Source organism: Coturnix japonica, chromosome 1 (genome assembly GCF_001577835.2).
Source record: "Coturnix japonica isolate 7356 chromosome 1, Coturnix japonica 2.1, whole genome shotgun sequence".
NCBI lineage: Eukaryota > Metazoa > Chordata > Aves > Galliformes > Phasianidae > Coturnix > Coturnix japonica.
Genome location: NC_029516.1, coordinates 83,550,687 through 83,575,014, shown reverse-complemented (window position 1 = coordinate 83,575,014; position 24,328 = coordinate 83,550,687). Strand labels below are relative to the sequence as shown.

At 38.0% G+C, this 24,328-nt stretch overlaps 1 long non-coding RNA gene across 1 annotated transcript; it reads left to right on the top strand.

Annotated features, from left to right (window-relative positions):
- Positions 1-1,635: 1,635 nt before the first annotated feature.
- LOC107322232 lies at positions 1,636-23,094 on the top strand. The gene is made up of 4 exons (XR_001558873.2): positions 1,636-2,072; positions 13,651-13,716; positions 22,271-22,326; positions 22,950-23,094. It is a non-coding gene; the product is annotated as an uncharacterized LOC107322232 (long non-coding RNA).
- The last annotated feature ends 1,234 nt before the right edge of the window (positions 23,095-24,328 follow it).

Below are 24,328 nucleotides of genomic sequence, written 5' to 3'. Positions count from 1 at the left end.
TGGTAGCTCAGAAAATGAAAGCTATCGGCTCTTGGATTATGTAAACTGACATGGTACATTTTGTTTCATTTTCTTCAGAGTGCACGCATCAACTTATCCATAAAGTATTGATTGCAGGGGGCTGAAGCTGTTTGCACAGCACTGCCTGATTTTATGAATTTTTAGTCTCAATTCTGCCACAAAAGCCAGGTGTAACTGATTTATAGTAGAAAGTATATGATGGCAAAGATATGCAGGTATCTGTGGGAGAGTGGCTTGAACACTAATAACCAAGTTTGCGTCTTCAAGCACAGTACAGTGTATGGGAAAATATGAGGAAGTCATTGCACTTGCTTCTTTCCTCCAGGACAAATATCCTTTAAAGCATTCTTTTCACTGCTACAACCCAATCACTGCTTACTCTCCTTTACACACGTCTATAAGGTTTTCCCAGGCATGTACATGCATATATATGTGCCAAGCACCTGGTCAGTGCATGAGCAGTGAAGATTAAATTTCAGGGATGTATCACACAAGGAGCTCATTCTCAGTAGATCTGGCAAGCATATCCTGAAAACTTCAAGCATACTGAGCACAGCTACCCAGCACAGCTAAGAAACCCCGAGTGTCTCAGTGAACACCTGTATCGTGGCCAAAACCAAGAAATGACATAACTGAGAGGCAAGGCTCTTGGGAGAGCCTTTGTGTGGCTGAACATCTGTAAGGTCTGAGAAAACCTGAGATGTCTTCCACATGACCTGAGCAAAATGTCCTCAGACAAAGGGCTGTATCAAGAAAAACTACAAAATACATAGACTTTGGACATGGGAGAAGTATACGCATTGCACATGCTCCCAGGGCAGTGATACAGCTGTATCCCCCCGCTCCCTCTTCCTGGGCATTTGCTTAGGGAGAGGACTGTGCCTGCATCACTGTGCATCACTGGCTCTGGCTCTCTGACAAATGTCACCAGATGTGTGTGTTGCTTGTGCACACATAAGTGCATGCTTATTGGGAATTTCTCTGTGCCAGTGATGGTGGGGGGGGCTGTTCTCACATTGTTCCCTGGTTCTATAGATACATGTGTAGGTTCTGAAAAGGGGTGTGATCATTGCAACCTGGAAGCAGGCTGCCATTTCTCCAAATAGTTTTTTTTTTTTTTTTAACATTCTCTGAACATCAAAATATCATAGGCTCATTCAGAACAGGTCAGAGATCTTACTACCAAGTCATCACAAATATGATCTTGCTTGGCTTGCAGAGATATCGAGCATTTGTGAAGTATCGTAGTGTTTAAAGAGATTCTGTTAGAAACAAAGTGGGCACTACTGCTGGGTGGATTTCATTCTCTTTAATCATCAGTTTCTGCATTCCTGCTTTTGTGAGCTGACTGTGTTGACAATGCCTCCCTCTACTGGAGAAATCCGGCTGTTACGGAATGTACCAAGGGTGGTTTGGTTTTTTTTTTTTTTTTTTTTTTTTTTTTTTTTTTTTTTGACTGACCCAGATTTGAAGCACTGCAGAATAAAAATACTCAGCTCTTATTACTCCTGACTGGATTAGTAAACTGATTATACTGCAAGGTATCTACGGTTTTCTCTGTATATCTGTGGTGTTTTCCTGTCCTTTATGTCTTTCACTTTCTTTACTCAAAGCACACAAGATTTTTCTGCCTCTTAATTTATTACCCCTGTGCCATGCCTTTATCAAAGGACTTCTCAAACCAGAGGGGCACCGATGATTAATACATCTCACACATTCATTATTAAGCATGTGTTTAAGAATTTTGGTAACATCATGCTGCAGCAGCTTCTCGTGCTCTTATTTTCACGAAATTGTGTTTGGACTAAGAAAGGCAGAAACAGTCGCTGCCTCCGATTTTGTAGCCCATCCACCCGACACTGGAGATCTCCAGAGATGTCATTACCGAAGTGATGAGACATCTTAGTTTAAGAGCTCTTGGTCTCTGCAGAGCAAAGGGCTGGGAATTAACTACGCGTCTTATGCATAGCAGTGCAGAACAGCACCAATAAATTACTGTTCTCCTTAATGTCTGCCTTTAGATTCATGGGGTCTAGAGGAATTTGTGCCAGGTAAGATTTTTATTTCCTGCTCTGTCTTGGGCTGATACTGCTGAAATCCATTTTATCTCTGGAAAACAAACATAAAACTTGCTTTTATATTTGAGCTGTTGTGGTGATAGACTATCACTCAAGTGTTTCTTTGAAAAGGTAAGTGCTATATGAGAAGGAAGATTTATGTTTATAATGGGACAGTGATTTAATAATGATCCTTGGCCAGGAATTTACCACTCCAGTGTGATCTGGTGTGGTTTGGCAGTGATCTGTGTGAAAATTATTTTATTATTCGTGTTACTTCTCCTACTACAGATGTTTCCATTTTTTTGTTTTATTGTGTGCACCGTGGTGAACCAAGGATGCTCACACTTACCCTACAACATGTTCTATGATTTCTGTTTTGTTTGGATCACACATGTTAAAAAACTGAATAATCACAATCTGATAGGAAGGTAAGCTTTGTGTTAAGGTTGGCACTAATACATGGCAGCTCTCCTCATGCTTAAAACACAGCTACAGTGCATTGAATTATTGTCCCTGTGCAGTTTTCATAGCTATTACTTGGTAGGTTGCCTCTTCAGTGTCAAATTAGAAGTCATTCAGCTAGAACTGTTGCAGTGATGCCTCTCGAGGTTTGTAGGCCCACATACTTGAAGTATATTACATACTTTTTTGAACAGTTGTGCTTTCACATGGGTCTGTATTAGAACAGCATGAAATCCTCTGCTGTTTACTTAGGTTTCATCTAAACCTCGCTGATGGGTTCACGTTATGCAATGTCAGCAGCACTGAGAGTCAAACTCCATTTCAGGCAAATCTGAAAATCAAAAGAAAACTAGAACTTAACCTCCTGAATTCCATCCAGTGTCTTTCTCATTTCCCTTTCTTTTTTCAAGGACAAATATACGTTAAGCTTTCTGATATTTTATGAACAACAAATTGTGCTTTTTCCTGTTCTTAAAGAGCTGTTTTCTTCCCTGATTTTATATGGTAAGATCTGTGTTGCAATCAGGCTATGGTATAAGAAAACAGGAGAAGAAGCAAGCCTAGTTTTCCTTCACCTTTCTATTTTATGTATCTGGGGCATGGAAGGTAAATTTCCTCCTGTTAAATTGTTTCCTTAAGCAGTGTCTTCAGGAGCCATAAAGAGCAGAGGACAGAAGGGCTGAGAAACATATCTGAGGAAGCAAGTGCCAAATTCAGGCAAAGAGAAGTTTTAGGAAATAAACAGTTAAACATTATAAAAAATGAGGCCTGCGTTGGGTGTAAAGATAGAATTTCCATGTCTTATTAATTAAAATTTGGACAGTGTGGTGAAACAGAGTATTTTCCTCATATCCTCAATAAGGAACTTATTGCTTCAGTAACTGAAGAGGAATATACAGCCAGCTTAAGTCTGTGTAGAAACATGAAGAAAGAGCTAGATGCCAAGAGCCGAAAAGTGAGATTAAGCAAATAATTCATTTTTCTTTTTTTAAAATACTCCCTCCACTTATTTTCTATGTAATCATCTGCTGTTGTTTGTTTGGTCTCACATATTTCCTTTAAAGACGATCTTTTTATAAATAATCATAGAATCATAGAGTGACCTCAGTTGAAAAGGACCACAATGATCAACTAGTTTCAACCGCCCTGCTATGTCCAGGGTTGCCAACTACCAGACCAGGCTGCCCAGAGCCACATCCAGCAGACATTAATATGGTAGTTAATCTTTAATACTTAATGGAAGACTGGCCTTATTTTTCAGACTGTGCATTTTTCCAAAAATTATCATTACACCTTCTTGCAAACAAGAGAGAAATTTTGGTAGGGTTAAAGACAAATCTGTGTGGGGGATTAAATCAGAAGAAATGTTCCAATCTTCAGAAAGAAAAAAGCATATGATATTAAAAAGGACTATACAAAATAGAGGTGTTTTTCTGTTTGTTTTGTCTGCTGTAATAGGAAAGTGACATATTTAAAATATAGAAAATTATTTTAAATTAAGATTAATAAAAAGAAACATTTTACATGTGTTCTATATTCTGCAATGTGTGTTAACTTCAAGTCTCTTGCGAAACTCTTGGAGTTTAAGACTTAAATAATATTTAAAAAACAAACAAACAAAAAAAACAAACAAAAAAACAACTCTGACTGAAAATCTCTATAGAAATGAATAAGGTTTTCATCATGGTTTTTGAAACAGATATCATGAGCCTGAGTAGGTCTCTGTACAGTTTAATTCCTTGGTCTTTGTCTAAGAAGAAGAACAGCTCTAAACTTCAGTGGAAGCCATTTTCTATCAGTCCTGGAGAAAAGATTAGAAAATTTCCCTTCATCATAGCTTGTAATTGCAAAGCAGGACAGATAACTTGGTTCAAAGTGACAAAGCACCCACTCATATTCATCACATGTTTGGTGTAATTTCTTTTATGTGAAAACAGGACAGATTGCAATAATCAGAAGAATCTTATTATAACCCCTTTTCTATTAACATAACAGACATAAACATAACACATTTCTTTCATTTGTCAGATGTGGATATATAAAAGCAGCATCTTCTCTAATTCCTTTCATTATACATCCATATCCATACCCACATATATATAGACACCTATGCATGAATTATACTTCAAAGAGACTTCTATAGCTCTGCCCACTTTTTCCGTGCATATATGTCAGTCAGAATAATAGGACAGACTTTTTAGACTTTTTATAAGGACATGTAGCGACAGGATGAGAGAAAATGTCTTTCAACTGGAGGAGAGTAGATTTAGAGCAGACATTAGGAAGAAATTCTTTACTGTGAGGACAATCAGATACTGGAACAGGTTGCCCAATGAGGTTATGGATTTCCTCTCCTTGGAAGCATTCAAAGCCAGGCTGGATGGGGCTTTGAGCGACCTGGTCTAGTGGGAGGTGTCCCTGCCTATAGCAGGGGATTAGAAGTAGGTGTTCTTAAATGTCCCTTCCAACTCAAAGCATTCTATGATTCTATGATCATTTTCCTGCCAGAAGTAATATTACATCTGTAATAAAACATCTGTGCATAGTAGGGATGAGACTGTGTTGTCTAGAGGGCAGATAAGATGAATAAACCTGCTGAATAGTGTTGGAGAATCCCAGGCCCATCCTTTCATATGCTCCCTTCACAGTCACCCACACACCACTGCTTTGCATCCAGAAAAGAGCAGATCTGTGAAGCAGGTTTGAGGCCAACAGAATTCAAAGGATTGGGCATGGAAAATTATGGATTCCCTCAACCTCCAACAGAGACTAAGCAAGGATAACAGGAAAAGGAAACTGGGGGTACTCTCCCAAAACTTCACTGAGAGAACCTCCTCAGGGCTAAGGCTCCAAAAGCATTCAGGAAAAAAAAAAAAAAAAAATTTAAAAAAATGATATATATCATGCGTGATGCATTGACCCAAATTTTGGAAGTTATACCATGCATCCCATGCAGGCTTCCCAATAGGGGAGTTTTGCTTACACGGGAGGATGCTGGGCAGAGAGTACTGTAAGATTAATGAAGGTAATGGATGGCTCAACAGAAATGACAATGAGAAATATGAAATACTCTCTAGGCCTTTCCCGTCTGCAGAATGTAATACAAAACCTTCAGCTATATAAGAAGCCAAATAAATTCTTTCTAGGTCATTTTATTTTTAAAGATTAACTTGAGATCAGAGACTTGCATCGTGCTGTGCTGATGCTTCTGTATTTGCAATATAGTTATTGGTACAGATTTTTAAGGACTAAATTGTCAAAATAGTTCAGTAGTTGTGTGAAATCTAATCATTTTGTACAGATTACAGTACCTTTGTATTTGAAATGGATTTTTAAATTTCAGCTGCTGAAATGGTTTGTAGATGTTACAAATGCCTTTGGATCCAGACAGAGCGATAATGACTTTGAGCATAGAAGTGGACTTGCAGCTGGATTCTCGGGAGAGCTTTCTACACTGGGTAATAGCTCACATACTGAAATGTGCTCATCTAAGTGATATTATGGTGGCAATAAAGGGAAAGGATATTTGCCTGCAAAGTGGATATGAGAAATAGGAACAGGTAGGGGGAATTTAATTTCTCATGGAAGCAGTAGTAAAAATCAAAACCCATTATTTTCATCGCTAATTTTAGGCCAGGCTCTGCAACTGTTGCTGAGGGTACCTATTATCTTGTTTTCAGTGCAATTCCTTTTATTACAGTAGATGTTAAAGAAACATGGAAAATTGTTCTTTCCAGGGTAAGCTGCTGCTTAACGTAAGTGTCAGATGTGTCTAACCCTTATTGATTCAAACTCTTAGTTCTTTATGTGATATAACTACGCTAACCAGAAATAGCTAATGTGCTGAAAAGCAGTACATTGTATTTGCAAAAAGAACAGCATGCAAGGATCTGTGCTCCAGTAGCGTCTTGTTTTCTTTATTGTTGCTACGGAGTTGAAAGCCCATCTGTCCTCCTTATTATGTTAAATTCATTCAGGAGTCACTTAACTGAAGCACTCTTAACCTAATGCTTTCGCAAACTAGTACATCTACAGAGAGAACAGTTATTAAAATAAACATCTTGTTATCAGTATCCTAATGTAGTTCCATTGTGAATAATCAATGAGGTCTGTGGCAATCATGGGAATTATACAATATAATTGAGCTATTTGTAATAAAATTGCTGGAGTAGCTGACTTTTCCGATTAAGCCTTTTTTTGTTTGTTTGTTTCATATTGTTTGCTGGTCTCACTCTGATGTTTTAACATGCTGTATTTTTCTATTTGTCCTAACACAACTTGATAATAGAAATCTATTAAGCTGAGCTCAGACTTTTAAAGGAAAATTATCAGGGAGCTGCATTACAGAATCTTGTTGCGTTTCTTCAGCTTTAAAACCACCACTCTGGGTAAGAATTTTGTGCTATCCTCCTAAAGGAAATAGAATCTGAAAAGATATGAGACTGTTTCTTTCTCTGTTGCCTCCACCTCATGTTAACAGTCTTTACTGTGCTCCTTCTGCCTTAGTCTCTTAGTCAGCCATGCAGTAAAGTGGTTTGAATCCTCTGCACACCCATTACAGGGAACATGTAAGAATCAAGCTAATGCTGAAGCCTCAGTTCTGAAAAAAACGAGTGTGGGGATAAGAAGCTTCCAGCAGAAACAATGAAGGCATACAAATGCCTTTGATTTTCAAGTATCTGAACCCCTCTTTCTCTGTCTCTGCTTCTCTGCTGTGGTTCATGAGCACACAGAGGGCCTGGAAGAGGGCTACTCCTCACCTGCCTCAGTGCCAAACTAGCCTAAACTGCGCATGAAGTTGCTGTAAGATAACACTGATGATTTAATACTATAATGAATGAAAGAGCACCCATGTCCTGCTCTGCAGTTTCACATATGAGAACAGTGCACTCTACCAGGTGCTGACAAACTTCTGGAGCTAGTAAGTTATTAACTGCATCCAAATCAGGAAGTCCACGCACCCCCTAAATGGAAATGGAAGGGGTATTTGTGTGGCACAGATTTTATCCACCAGACTGACAATTTGGAACATGAAGGCATTGAGTATTCTCCAATTTATCACAAATGTTTTTGTCTCTCCTTAAGGTTCTCCAGCAATTGTTTGGACCCTCAGAGTGAGACTGTTGGTCTGTATCAGAAAAAATCTGTCATCAGTCCATTGATATTAGTAGTTTTGAATGAGTGTCAAAGGATTTGGAGTAGATATAGTTTTAATCATTCACCTTACTTTATTTTCATCTTTTTTAAGAGTGCGATAGACTGGTCCCCTTTTCTGTGGTTCAGAATTTATGATGATGTGTACTTTTTTGAGAAAGGCAGCTTAGAACCCATACAAGTCACTAGCGTGAAAACTCAAGGAACCGTGTTCAAAGAGCCTGTTCTTTATCAATTAAAAATCCAGAGTAGCAGTTAAAACTTCCGTATTTAACAAGTGGCTGAGTTTGCAGATGGACAGACTTATAGATGTCTTGTAGCTGTGGAGTCGTTCCACAGATTGACAATCCCGAGTTGAGAAGGCTGCCTCAGAATTCAGGAAAGAAGTGGTAGTTTTCTGTACATTCAGCATTTCTTCAAGACAGAAGATGTGAGGACATTAGATGTCTGTGGGAGGAGTGTGGGAGATATAAAACAGAACCAAGACTAGTATAAAATAAATGTTAGACCTAGATCCACTTTCCTCAGCTTGGTGGTTCTTCACCCTGACCTTAGAGACGGATGAGGGCAAACCACACAAGGACTTGAAGGAAATGCTGTTGCATCTTTATTGTACACAGGAGCAACGATGGAGGAAAATCCTTCCTGGTTCTTTCTCCCCATTTCTAAATCTATACTGCTGTGTTTCTTCTTACTTAAATATCCAGAAATAACAGAAGGAGGGAGGCATAAGAAAAGCATTGTATCCAATACATCTGAAGGAGATACAAAGGGAGACTGAAGCATGGTGGTGATGCTGTCTGGCTGATGACACCTCTGTGCCACCTGAATGGTACAGAAGACTAAATACCAGGTTGAGAATCCATGTCTTCATCACTGCAATAGCGAAAATTCATTTGGTTAGAGGAAGTAATAACTTTTCAAGGTTTCTGAGGCTGTATAAAAGAAATATTTTCTCTACTTATAAAGAGGGATTTTGCAGTTAAAAAGGCAGAATATGTTTTAAGCAACACAGTGACACAACAAGCAACCTTAACTTGGCTGTTTCCAAACTTTTGATGGTCTAACCATGCAGCCATATTTGTCATGCATACAGTATTACATAGATATATATAATACCATGTGTCTGACTAGATAGATAGCTTATTTTTATTGGAGTATTGTCCTCAGACTTCACTGTTTCTTTCTCCAGTTTTTCTTAGACAGAATGTGAAACTAATACTTCAAAATTTCAGCTGTGCTTTTGAACCTATGACATTTGAAAGCAATTTTTTCTCATCACAACCTGAAACTGATATATTGCTACATTGGAAATGTTGCACATCTCAGAACTTTCCACTTGCAGAAGGTACAGTACATACCCTGTCAAAGATGTGGGATGTATGTGAAAAAGTTATATGAATTACTTGATTCGTTGGAAATTATCTCTGCAGTTTTCCTCTCTATCTCCATCTTTGCTTCCACAAATGAAAAAATCTCTCCTAAAAACAATTTACATTCATATTCCATCCCTTACTTTCTATTGTTTGTTGTTGTTTCTTTAAATGCAGGTTTTTCTTTTTTGTGGGTTTTTTGTTTTAGTTTTTTGTTTTTGTAAAAACTATATTATGCATTTTGATATTTACAGAGATAAACATTATAAACTATATAAAATATCCAAGCTCAGCTGCATAATTAAATCAAGACTTCAAATACCATTTATTAAAACACTTGAATGATCCCCTAGGCTCAGATTCTGCCTGTTCAAAAAAAGCCAATGACACTGGGCTTCTGTAACTTAGATTTGGTCTCACAGGCTTAGACACCCAAATATAATCTCTGACCAGGAGAAATTGCTATTTAGTGTCTTACAAATTACAATACTGTTCTGGAATCAAGAGGAAGTGGCCTTGACTCATTCTTGTACAGAAATGGTCGTTAGGACAGAGACGTTGCTGTTGTCACTTCAGAGCATGATTGGGTATATCAGGACCTTAGACTTTCAGATGCCAAGAAAGTTAAATAAGGGTTTTTTGAGTTATGTTCTTGGATTTAAGTATCCAGATTCACAGAAGACTTACCTTGGATATGTAAATGAATTAATCCCTATTCTAGATTTTTTCTTTATTACATGTTGATGTAGCACTTAAATACATACACATCTATATACACGTTAACTCTGCAATTGCTGTCATGTTGTGCATGAGTTTAAATTTTTACCTAAGTGAGACCAAGCTACTGTCCATTTTCTCTTCACCCCCGGAATTCAGTGATTTCTGGACAGGAATTTTTTGGCTTGTAGGAAAAGCTCCAATGCAGACTCTTTCTCTGATGATCTGATCCATCATACTTGATGGTCATATATAAATCTAAATTAGTTCACATGAGAACTAAAGGGATTTCTTACTCCCTTAGGTAGGTACATCAGTCCAATAACTTAGAAGTCAAGAGAAACAGGGTTTGCACCTCACAGAGGAGAATGGATAATCCTGAATATGTCAGTTGTGAATCTGTACATCCACTAGGGGGACTGTAGGCAGCTGAAGAAAAAAAAAACTTAATCTCTTCAGTTGGTTAAACCCAGAGAATGGTTTGGTTAGCTGACTGGTCTCTCTTTGAAAAGACCTATGATCTTAATGTGACTGCTCAATATGCAACATTAACTTTAATTAACAAATTGCTTGTGGACCTATGGCTCTATCATATTGTTACTCTAGCTTAGGTTAGGAAATTGTTTGAAGGAAATAAATTTGAAGCAATTCAGGCACAGGTAAATAGCCTGTTATTATCTATGAACCATTATCATTATGATCACTTCTGAAAAATCATGTGTTTCCCACAGTTCATTAAATCTGTTTTACTTTCCAAATAAATAGGCTACTTTGAGATGTCAGCTGTGAAGACTGTAACAACCTCAGGCAGAAAGATTCATTCCACAAAGAAGGCTGGCAATCAGCAACAAGAAGGACTTTCCAGAAAACACACAAAATTTATGATTTTATTAATTCATAGTGTAATTAAAGTATTTAGCTACTAACAGGAATTCATCAGGATGTGCATTCATAAACAAAAATAAAGCATTCATCTTTAACAACTTTCTTGTAATACCTTTGATCTTTTGGAAAAAATGCAACATTCTAAAAATGGAAATTATACATTTCCTCAGATCTGTGTAGTGAGTTGGCAAAAAAATACTATACAAAATTTCCTACATGGTGCTTCTACCAAGATTTACCATGAACTCAGAGACAAACAAACAAAAACTATGTTATGGGATCAGAAAAATAAAGGATGTGGGGACCTCATGGAGCGCTTCTTTCAGGCAGGGTTTGGTCTGCCTTTGCCACAGTTTGGTAGTGCAGTTCAGGATGCTTTATAGGATTGTAGCTCATAAGAAGGCACTTGTACAATGGTATATTGTATTAATGTGATACTACATCATTATAGGAATTGAGTGAAGTATGATAGAAGATAAAATTAGCTTCTGGTGACTACTTTTTTGATAAGGGTTTGAAAGAGAACATTCTAGAAAGGAGGAGGGAAAATCATGCCTACTCTTAGCACATTCAAGCAATCCAGAATGCTGATCCATCTGGAAGGCAGGACAAGTGGTAGAAGAGAGGAGAGGCAAGGATAAACATGAAGGTTTGTGTTTTGAGGACTCATGAAAAGAACAAGAGGCTGTCTGCAAGAGAGGGTAGGTCTATGGCAAGTTCCAGAAACAGCAGAAAGAATATGACCTCCTTAAAGACAGCAAAAAGAAGAAAGGGGACAAGACACTTTCAAGCACAGAAATATTGAAAGTTGCTAAATATGAAAGAAAGCATGAAGAAGAGAACGTGTTCTTCCCAAGAAAATATTGGTTTTCCATCTTTTAATGTGTTTTTATTGCTCACCTTGTAGGCTCAGAGATTCCCTACTTAGACTGTTATCTTGTTTTATTGTGTGTGAGATTTTAGGATATTTTCTGTAATAAATCTTACTTTAATAGGCCACAAAACCATTAGCTTGGCGTTGACAGGAAGGATTTTCTTTCTATTGCTTGGCTGTTCTGATGCAGGGACTGTGAGCAGTTATCCCAGCATCACCTGTTGTAGCTGTCAGTATGGTCAAATCCTACAAAAGTAGAGGATAAGGAATTGAGTTGAAACATCAGAGGACAGCTGCAAAAGAACAAAGAAGAGAAAGCCTTTCCTTCTTCACTCTATCTTCACAGCACCAAAATCTGGGAGCATATACCTTGGATATCTGTGATCCCATGGAGCTAAGTGACACTGTGTAACCTTTCAAAGGCAAAATCTAGATGATCTTGGGTGTGAATGTACCGTAGAAAAGTAATGAAGAGATAAGGTGCAAGAAGTGATTGTTGAAAATCAACAAAGCTGAAAGCTTCTGGCAAACTACCTGAGAGCGTAATTGTCAAAAGATCCATGCTGATGCCTGTCTTCATTATGGCTTACATGATGAGACACATACTCCCCAGCATCACATAAACCTGTTCATTACCAAACATTGCCCGTACTTCAGCCTGTGCTCCAAACTGGCCAATGTCAGGATATTGAACATGGTGTGTTTTTTGTTGTTTTTTTTTGTTGTTGTTTTTTTTTCCCCCATGCAATAGAGTGTATGTGGGATATGTACAGCATATTAGATTGGTTTCCAGCCACCTGCCAGAATTTGATGGCAGGAAATTTGCACAGTTCTTGTTGCAGCCAAGTGACAGATAATAAGAGAAAGGTGCCATTGTTGGAACTATCAGTATCAGATTTTCTAATACAGCCGTGTTGTAATGAGATCATACACATTGCTCAAGCTGCAATCAGAACTTTCACTGAAGGAATGAGACTGAATAATAATAAAAGCAAAAAGCATTTTAAGTAAATAGAATTTCCCAGATACTGCATAATGTTGTTTGTTATTGCTATCTTTTATGAGCCTTGAGAAATACATTGTATAAGAATGATTTCCTTCAATATAAGCTGTTATCATGGAGGTCTCCTGTGTCAATTCTTATTTAAAATATATTTCCTTACATTATTATGAAAGCATAAATTAAAGCAACCTTTTTGCTTCTATCCCATGTTCTTATAAAACCTCTTCAAAGAACAGTTACTTGCTGCTTTGTAGTCTAAAACACTCCAAATAACAAGATCCATTTTGGTAGTAAAAATTCATTTTATGTACAGCTTTCACAGCCCCTGAAAAGCCAAGGTCTTTCAGCGAACACCGCACAGAGCTGTTTTTTTCTGAGCTCAAGTGAGAGGGAAGAAGAATGTAGATGATCTCCCCCTCCGCTCTCCTAATGGAAAACCTCCATGAGCCCAAACAAGTGCTGCTTCTTTTGAAGAGCTTGTGGGAGCATAAACAGGGAGCCTGACAGTGCTACCAGCCATGTAGCAACAACACCCTGGCAAATGCAGAAGTAAGGGAGGGCAGACTATTTCCGTGAGCTATAGTACATTATTTCCCTCTTGCCTGAAGCTTGCCATTGGCAAAATGACACTGCCAAAACAAACTCCTACAGTGAAATGCTGAATTACTCATTACTATTTTCCCTATTAAGGTCATTTTCCTTTTTGCACAGTTTGCTTTTTATTTTTATATGCGTTTATTATTGCTGGTGGTATGTAAGAAATACCATTTAATTGTTTAATTCACATCAGTTTCTGACCACAGGATCTTACTATTCTGTTTTCTGCTAGACTGAAAGAACTGCATGCTTTCAAAATTCCTTCCTGAGGTACTTCAAAAACTTGTTTACAGGTAAAAAGGAAATGTGGCTTACATTTAAGGCCAAAGTTTTATGATTAGTATAATTGAAACCCTAACAGCCTAGTCCAAGGATCATTATTATCCAAGACACAATTATTACAAAAAGAATACATCTATGCAGAAAATGTTTCAGTAATAGTAAAAGTAATACAGCTCTATTTTTACAAACACACTTAATTTCAACCCCTTTTTCTAACTATAGGATCACCCTTCCGCTGCTTATACTAGCACAGATGGCAGGGATTTCAACCCAGTGTTGGTGTTCCTGGTGAGTTACCAGCATTTACTACCCTCTGCCAAAATATCATGCTTGTGTCTTTACTGAGGTTCACTTTCATGTTTCCTAACACACACACTTATACCTACCTTTATTTCATTGGTCTGCAACTCCACTTTATATTTAAATGTACTGTATAAATTCAATTTGCACACACTGAACACTAGTTTCTGTTTACTTTGCAATCCTAAAAATCTTTGTACTGTCCCTAGGTCTGCATTTCCTTATCATCACAGGTAAGTTGTTTATAGCCACAGGGCCTCTGATGTCACGGCCGTGTCTCACATCTCATCACACCATGCTCTTCTCCAGGCCACCGTTACCTTGCCAGGCTGTTGTTTGTCTGTGCTATATTGCTCTGCTAGAGTGATGAAACAGGAGCAGTACAACACAGAGAGAAACAAAAGCAATGCAAACTAGACATGAAGTCCTAATCAGTTTGAGAAATAGCTGGCGCAACAAAGCCAACTAACACAAGGCTGCATGAGGTCAAGGTAAGTTCAGATGGAGCAAGTCCTGACATCCTGCAAGCTTGCTGCAAAACTTATGACCTGTTACCAGCACTGGCAACACAGCATTACAGATCAGCATGATCACAGTTGTTTCCCATATATCTTTTCACCTTTCTTAAAGATATGAAATGAACTTATCTTTTTTAGGCTTTTACTGTAAACATGATTTTCAGCACTGTAAGTAATTTTGTCCTTAACCTTGCTTTCTTTTGTCGTCTACTGCAAAATTTATATTGTGTTCTAACAAAATTGTTACATAACATCAGTTGTATAGGTTAGTGGAATTCATCATAAAGGACAAGGAATTATGTTTTCTGGCTTTCACCTCTCCAGATGGTGCTTCATTCTCATCTAGCCTCTAGCAATTTTAATTCCGTCATCTAACATGTTTCAAAACAAACCTAGGATCTCTGATATACACAGAGAAGAAAAAGTAACTAAGTGCAAAGCCTGTGTAATCAAAGACAACCACTGTTGGGACTGTTGTATGTGCTCTACTTTCAAAAATATCACATGCTCAAACCTTTTTGCTGGATTATCCAGCACACATTCACCACCATTAGATTTAATGAAATGCTGTAGCTTTTTTTCCTAAGGAATGGCATGTGGGATTGTGTTTTTTATTCAACTACTGTATTTTGCCCATTCCCCCTCCCATCCAGAAAAGGCTTTTTAATCATTTACCACATTTTTTCTGGTCTACATAAGAATAAGATGCCATAGAATATACTGATTTCTTATTGAACCATGTCCTCAGTCATCAGATACCAGAAGGTCACACAGACAACCAAGACTCAATCTGTAACTTGGTGGTCTTTGCTGGGTTACTGCTCCTGAAAAGATTTGTTTCAGTGGTTAGTTAACAATTTGCTGGATGTTATTCAGCACTAGCCATCGCAGCAATTTTGTCCAAGCAAAAAACAACATAAACTGGCTATTTGAATGAGAATACATAAGGATAAAACAAGGAGTTTTTAAGACAGTTATAAGTTCCTACCTTCAAACTTCTTGTCACAGCATTCCCCAGCAAAAGGACCACAATTTTTATGACTCCTGATGCATCACCCCAGGATATGTAGAAGAGCAGCTGTACTGTATAACAAATGGAAGCAGAACATCTGGAACTGACCCTTCTGCATTAGCAGCTCTGTACTGCAAATCCGCTCCTGTTGCTGCGTCACACAGAAAATATTACAGGAAAGATGGAAAGGAAGAAACAAAGTAATGCTCCTCAACCACCTGTATCACTACAATGACCACTTTGGTATTCATATGGGGAGCTTTCTCTTAATTTCAATTTTGTGCTACCATTAATACATAGCATAAGCATGGAGAAAGTAGCAAGCAGTAAAACGTTGAATGGGAATGGCAATGGAGATGGATATCACTTAACCATCAGTTTGGATAACAAAGGACTAGTGCTGAAAATGATAGCATCATTTGAACATAATTTACAGTAGGAATATCTTTAGGGAATTTCTGGCATTACCAAAAATATGATATTTTTGCCAAGTTCCTTCATATAGGCAAGTCCTGTGGGAAACAGATGTTATTGCCTTGGAACATTACAAACATTGTCTTAAATTTATGCCTAAGAAAGACAATCTGCAGGCATGACATAGGTGATGGATTCATTGGTTCTAAGTAATACTTCTGTTTACACTTTTTTTTCACCTCCATCTGATTTCTGCTAATTTTGTAAATTACAAGTTTTCATTGAAAAATATTACTCTGTAGCAAGTGAACACACAACATACTATCAAATACTTTGGGAAGAAGGAGTTACAGAAGTGCAAATAATAATGGTGAGGTAAAATTGAAATTGTTGAACTGATTGGAGTGAGAAATACCAGCTATTATTTGGCAGCTGCTACTTTTCTATGGCAAGATCTAGACAACCCAGCAAGAGAAGGAGGACAATAGTGAAAAGTGCTGTCTATAAATTGTGAGCAGCAGCCTCTGTCCTGATGAATTTACGATTATGCGTTCCATCTGTCTCAATGAGATGTGAACCTTTAAGTCTGCATGGACCATTAGGGCCTCAAGTGAGCAAGGCATTTAAGCATGTGCTTAAATCCATCCATATTCCAAAAATCAATTAAGTACATGCTTAATTTTATTGATGGACGCTGTGCTAAGGCCTATAAAGCTGAACTGTTATTAAATTCAGACAATATCCCCCTTCTTTTCCCTCAAAGACAAAACAAAGTAAATTTTTTTTAAAAGGCATTAAAAAAAAAAAAAAAAAAAAAAAAAAAAAAAAAAAAAAACAACAGCAATGCAGAAAAATATGAGCAAGAGCTCATGTTAGTGAAAAATAAGGCTTTTTGCTGTCCACATGAAAATACCAGTGAAAATATAGCGAAGATTAGTTGTAATAACATTAAACTATCCAGCAAATTAGTGAATGGGGAACTAAAAGGGTTAATCCACAAAGGCCAAATTTTGCCTTGTGAAAGAGGGCTATCTGGAGCAGCAAAATGAGGCATCTGACTCTTCATCGACTGTAAAGGCAGAGGGAGATTAATGCACCTACTGTAATGCTAGCAGTCATTCAGTACTTTTGTAACTGGATCCAGATTTCAATAGTTTCCCATAGAAGACAATACAAAAGCACAAAATATTCTTATCCTAACTTCTGTGCATTTTCATCTGCAGCTGTAATTGTTCCATTAATAGTGCCATAGATGTCTTTATTTTGTTTTCTAAGCATTGCTATCATAAGACCAACCAAAGCTATAACGTTCTTTCACACTGAGATATGTATGATGCCTATTGATGTCAAAATTAAAGGTTTCTGAAGAAATAGTGCTGCAGCCTTATTATTAGTTCTCCAATTGTTCATCCAATTTGCACTTTGTTTGACATTTCATAATATATTCCATTTCACTCTCTTTACCACTCTACACAGGGGATGCTAAGTACTTTGAAAGCTTGAAGGTGGTCTTTCTATTTAAGAGGGCAAAGGTGATGTGCAGGCATTCTTAAAAACATAGGACTAAATTGGAGTAAAGTAATTAGAAATGAAGCTGAATGTGTTTTTAAAAAGAGGTTCATAATGAGCTGATTCTAGCAAGGCTACCATAGATGTCTGAAAACCCTGAAAGGAACCTCATAATGCTACAAAATTTCAGCAAGGAGATGAACACCACGTCTTAATCCTGTGGGTTGTGGGGATGATGAGTCAATGAGTCAAGCTTGACTCATCCCTGAAAGACTCTTATTGACCCATGTTAACTGCTCCATCTTGGGAGCTCAGCTTAAAAAACCTCAGAAAAACAAAGTACATATTTCGTCAGCATAAAGACATAAAAATACCTCAAATCTTGAGCTAAGCTTGTACTGCTCTATACGGCTGTTAGAGTGACACTGACCTAGGGCACATTATGAGTGGTAGAGCAAGAAGATAAGAGGCCAGCAATATGGTCACAGATACTAAAATTATACTTCTGGAAAGAATTATGTGTTCCTTTCATAAATGTACACACTGGGGAGAAAAAGAAAAAAAAAATAAAAAGAAAAAGGTAATATTTTATTTTAAAGCAGTAAATTGATGGGCTGTTTTTTTTTTTTCAGGTGACAGCTATGTAGCTCTCCCTGAAAGCAATGTATCCTATTTATTTTCATGGAAATTACAACAGATACACAGAGCACAGTAACAATATTTGATAGAGAAAATTCTCTGCTACAAAACACTGTTCTTCAATACTCACCATCATTAGCTATGCGTTTTCACCAGTGATGAACTAAAGGCTGTATGCCACACTCATAGAATCATAGAATCACAGAATTACAAGGTTGGAAAGGACCTTTAAGGTCATCTAGTCCAACCGTCCTCCCTTTACCATACTTACAGGAAACCCCTAAACCATGTCTCCTAGCTCCCTCTCCAGGTGCTTCTTGAACACTGCCAGGGATGGTGACTCCACCACCTCCCTGGGCAGGCAATTCCAGTGCCTGATAACTCTCTGAGAAAAAAAGTTCCTTAGTATGTCCAGCCTAAACCTCTTCTGATACAACTTGTGGCCATTTCCTCGGGTCCTGTTTGTTGCCTGGCAGAAGAGGCCAAGCTCTTCCTCATCACAGTCTCTCCTCAGGAGGTTGTAAAGTGCAATGAATATCTGTACAAGCAGAGATGACCCACTGTTGCTGTCACCACTACTGAAATGCACCATGTACTGCCTTACTGTGCTTATATCCACTGTTTGGTCTCCACAAACATTCAGCAAGCTTCAATGAGTGTCAATGGGTGCAATATACTCCACATGCATGAACTCAGTGACACATCTTTACTTCAGATGCACCTCCATGACAAGTAACACTTCATCAGACTGCCCCTCTGCTGCCGTCTGTCACACAGCAACAACATGAAATGGAATAGTGGTGAGAAGATTCAATCACTACTGCCATACTACCAACATCTGCCTCTGATGTCATGGGTCAAGGTAATAAGAGAGGAGGCACTACCTTTGCACCAGCTCTAGTTAATAGATCCAGATGTGCACATGTACTTGTCTCTCCTCACAATTTCTTATGTCATTAGCAGCAGAATTTCGTGCTTGCAGCCAATGGGAACACACTTGTACATTGTAGTGGATAATTCCTCTCTGGGAACTGGGAGGAGAGCTCTGACAATTCCCCTTCTGCAGCAGACAGTATTTTGAAGGCTTTACAATGTAGGAATTCTTCTCAGGGAATGAGAAGAGACCTCATTATTCCCTTTGTAAGAAGGAGTTAAATACATAATGGGTAATGGAAGAAGTGAGTGTACTGCAGAAGATATACTGGGCCAAAAGCAAACAGAAGGTCCCTCACTTTTAAGGTTGTTTATCCAATTTCTCCTTGCTGTAAAGCATATAAAGCACTGAAATGGTGCTGGGAGTAGTGCTCATCTTCCTTTTCATGAGGTGTCTGCCCACACAACAAGGCTGTTGTGTAAGAAGTGGGTCCTCCTCCTCCTTTGGCCATGCTTTAAAAGAAAATAGCTGTTACCTCTCTGTCTTCTATGTGCCCTACAAAAACCCTACAGATCTTGTGAGCACTGTTTGAAGAAAGCTTTTTTTTCCTCTGTGTCCTAGATGATGTGAGCTTTGCTATGATCCATTAAGGAACAGATCAGCCCTTCATATATCTCTGGGGATGTGAAAAGGTTGCACACAGTGTGCTAGTAACTCCAAAATTAGGACACTAATCAGTCAGGGTGTCCCAGAGTTGCGGCTGTGGTTTTGGATGTGGCTTTGGAACCTGTCCCTGAACCTGCAGGTAGGCAGGAGTGCTGCAGCAGAGCTCTCCTCACTGTTTCTTACTGCAGGAACCTTCAGCCTTTGCCACAGGCTCTCAGCTTTCTTCTTTTCCTCTTTTATATGTATCTGAAAGTGTCCTAAATAACATATACTTCAATCTCCTTCAAAGAGTCTAAAACAACACTCCTGAGAGCCTGGGGACAGAATTGATTCTACACCACCATGAAATTTGACATTTTGCTAAGGTGCCACATGAGTCAGTGTTTTACTGCAGATTTAATTATTTTGCTGCTATCAGAAGTCGACGTGCATTTTAATTTTGTAAGGCCTGTTCCTTATTGAAACCGCATGTAACTGCCTCTTGCTCTGCAGTTTTCTCACAAAAGAGGATTTTGCATTGATTGCAGCGTGGGAAGGAGAACCAAAGTTATATCGTTTAGTCTAGCAAAAAGTCTGAGATCATAGAAGGAAGAAACGGTTTTCCACTAACCGTATTTGCCTGTTGGTGAGAGAGATGATGTGACAGCATAAAGTAGGGTGATGAAATTCTTTGTATAGGGACACAAGGCCTGGCAAGAAGAAGAGAAATACTCCTTTGCATCTGCTATACCAGCAGGAAAATGGGAACAAAGAAAAATCCTATGTAACCTTTCCCATTATTTTGCATGTCCATACCGTTATAACACTCATATTCTATTACCTCTATTTTTCAAATGCACACTAACTTTGTTCCTTTGATCTCTGTGGACTTTTCTTCTCTGGATGATTTTTTCACAGAGTGATAAAAGGCCTGTGAGAGCATGATTTCATGCATGCCTCTTGTGAACAGGTGCTAAATAATATTTATGACCTGAAAAGAAAAGTTTGATCCTGATAAAAGCATGAATTGGAAAAATACCCTTAAAGACATCCCTGGGAACATTAAGGGCTAGGTATGCAGCCAGTTATGAGATGCATAGGAGCTCAAGTTCCTATTAAACTGCACTGGTGACCTCTACCTGTGGATCTAGTCCAAGGTCAGGAAGAGAGAGTCAGGGCAATAACTAAATATTATGTTTTACAATTAGAAACCACAGATGAAGTAATAAAAGGCTTTCCAGATCACCACTTGCTATATGATAGGGATTTTCTAATTAGTTCTTAAAATCAATTTCTTTTAAAGGAGTAACTAGACTGCTGCTATTGAGCTCAGGAAATGTAGTCAGACCGAGGGAACCAAAGCAAACAGGACTGAATTGATTTTCATATTAATAGGAGAAACCGTTCTGGGGAGAAAAGATTAATTTGCTTTTCAGTGAATTTATGAAGGCAGTGTTAGTGGCTAGGGTGACCATTCATAGCTAAGTCATACATTTAAAGGCAAAAGTGATTACACGAAAGCTATAGACAGCATTTGCAGTATTATGTAACAAAACTGTCAACGGTATTCTGTGCTGTGTTCTTTCCTTTTCCCTAAAGCACAAAGATTTGAGAAACAAGCCAGTATGATAGCCGTCATCGGTTGTAGTCTTTTTTTTTTCTACAGTTGAGAGCTTAACAAATGCAGAATTGGAGACAACTTTGTCTCAACCAGCTCTAAAGCTGCTTGTTCTGGTAGTCTGGAAGTACACATCAAATGCACTTGGCTTTTGTTGGGCTTGACTATCCCATGAGAGTGCTATCTGTAAGTGATGAATTTTCACCTGGTTTGCATACTAGTTCCTGAGATTGGAGGCTTTTCAGAGATGTAAGCAAAGTAATTTGTACTTGAGATGGTGATGTGACATACAAAAATACATTGTGAATATGAACTGGTTTTGTTCTCTTTAATTTTAAACAAGAAGAAAGTGTGATTATTTGAGGAACAGAGGATGTGATGTACTAACTTATCACTTTTGTACCTCTAGATTTAGTAGTTAAAATTTTTGCTAGCCACCTGCAGAGTTAAGTTACAGTAGTAGCTGTGCTACTGGGTTAATGAGTCTTGACTTGATTAATTTGGCTGGATGGTATAGATACTTTGAAAAAGATGTTAATGCAGTCAGGTAATGTATGCAATGGTTTTGTCCTGGTGTGGCTGAGAACCAGTGACAACAGCTTGCCCACCATACTTTTGATGTTCTGTTAGAGGCTTAAAAAATATGCAAACCTAGACAATAAAAAATGCTGATTCATTACCCTCAATAAATGTTTTTTTGCTACCCCTGCCATAACTGATCGTGGTGGAGGGAGAAGCCAAAACCAGACTGACGTGCAATCATAGAATCATTTACTTATTTGAGTTGGAAAGGGCCCTTAAAACTTATCTAGTCTAGCTCCTCAAAGACATCTGAAAGACCACACTTCACAATTACATCTACATTAGTGTGAGTATCCAAATTTGAGGATTTCTAAGGAAAAAATTCCCAAGAAAATAAAAGATATAATTTAGTAGTAACCAAAACACTCAAGCAATAATATTAACCCTGCATTTTTTGTTCCATCAAATTCTCTTTAAAAAGCCCTGAAAACTGCTATTTGTTTCATAAAGCCAGATGGAAATCTTCATTGTGAAAAGTGTTCTGATCATAAAGTTAGCCGGGGTGTACATCAATAAATGTTGATGATATCACTTCATGTATAAATGAAGTCTATCTGAGTAACTATTTTGGTTCTTTTACTGTTTCATAATGTGTTGACTGTCACTTTAACTGGAGACATATTCAATATTATTTTTTTAATGTAGTGCTGTTTTTCACTTTGTTCACAGTTGCCTCAGTCCTGTGAACATAAACTGCACCCTCAGACTGAAAATGGTTTCTTTGCTTGCAGGATATTTCTCAGAAAGATGGTTTCTGGAAAGATCAAGACATCAAAGTCATTCAGAGGTCAGTGTATAATTATTTTGCTTAGCCTATCCAAAAGGAAAATAATATGTGATACATATGTGGGATTTATTTTACTTAGTTGTTAGCAGAAGGTTTTTTTTGCAAGACTGATATGGGTCAGCAGGATGAATGTGTGCAACAATGAGAGCCTCAATCTTAGCAGTGATGACAACATATATGAAGAGCAACAGGCAGTACAACAAAGACACACTGGATTTGTCCAGCTTTAGTAGGATATGACTGGCATTTAATCAGAAGAGAAACCACAGCTGATCAATAACAAGTGTTTGAACATCAGGTTGCACTCACAGCTCGTTGTGGAATCAAGTTACTGGCAACCCGCATGACTGATCCGTCATTTTTGTCCAGATAGAAAGAGCCTGATATTCCTTTTCATTCCTACCAAATTATCACTATTTTCAGTTTCAAGGAGATGGCAAAACTCTATGCCTAATATAACAGAAGAATCTGAAATAACTGTAGCTGAGAACCAACAGCTCCTACATAGCATCGTGGCAGAGTGAAGGATATTTGAAGAAGCAGAAATAGTTGGGCCAGAATATAACACTGCAAAAAAGAGATTTTCAAGTATGCTTTAACATTTGTTATTGGTTTCATTTCAGGACAGAAATGCCCATGAGTTTCTTCATAAACCAGCAGAGCAAAGAACAAAAAAAGCAATGAAGTCCTTATTCTAAGAAGTTTCAAATTGCACCAGACCATCCTATTCGTGTGCAGGATAACTAATCTGCATAAAATAAGGTTCAATTTTCAATACTGAGAGTGATTTATTTCTGCAAAAGAACTAGCAGCATTCATGCAGGGACCTTCTACAAAACTAGATAGTAAAAACTACCTGCTTTTTGAGTGGTTGGTGCTAACCCCCAAAAGTACCCGCACTTTTCTTAATATCGATAAGATATCTGAGGCTGAATCTTTCAAAATCTCACAGCTCAATTCCAGGATAGTGTCTGAACTACACAAGGCTGGCAGAGACAACAAAACCATTCTCAATCCTAATCAGCTCTTGGTACTTCTGAAGAGGGAAACCATGTTATAGTAGACAGTCTGGAGATAGATAGTTCATACAGGGAAGCTTCAGATTTGAACCCTATATAAAGGTTCCCGATGCTCCTGAAGCAATGGGACAAAAAGTAGGTACTCCTGCCTGTACAAACACCCTTGGCTGACGTACAAAAGTAAATATAGATATTTTCACAGGCTATAAAATAGAAGTTCAAATTGACCAAGAAATACATAAAACCTGCAATCTTCAGGATGCTATCTGCACTAAAGATTATGTATTACAGATCACAAACTATGTTAAAAAAAATCTTCTTTGCTGTGGCAAAAGAATGGTTGCACCTTCCATAATTCCAGGCTCACATGCAGGCAAGATAAAATCTTAACAACATGCCATTAAATACGCCTTTACAACATCCCTTCTGCCTCAGCTAGATATATCTGTGAATCCTCCCTTTGCAGAGGAGATTAAATAAACTCCCTGGACAACTGAGAAGAATTAAAGCATGACCTGATAGTTTCTCGGCTTGACAATAATATTGTCTGTCAGTTTGTGCTGTATCCAAGATACTGTGCTGTATCTGAGCTCAGAAAACAGATATTGATGGTTTTAGCTGATTAGCATCTGTATACCATTTGGTGTTTTAGTCCCAAAATATATTTTACAAAAGGTTGCAGCAGGTGGTTCCTAGACTTATGCTCACTGATGCTCAGTGAAAATATTTCTTTATATCACCTAGCTAATGCGTGGAAACTCTTTTCTGTCTCAAACAGTGATGTTGTTGGTTTTGCCAGGTGAAGTGCAAACTCCTGACTAAGATATGGCTTGTGCCACCCATGGAGATATGGGTGGATTGTCTGACCATCCTCCATCCTTCATTGTAGAACAGAATATCATAGAATAGAATCATATAATCATTAACGTCAAAAAACACCACCTAGATCACCCAGAACAACCTCCAACCCATCCCCACCATGC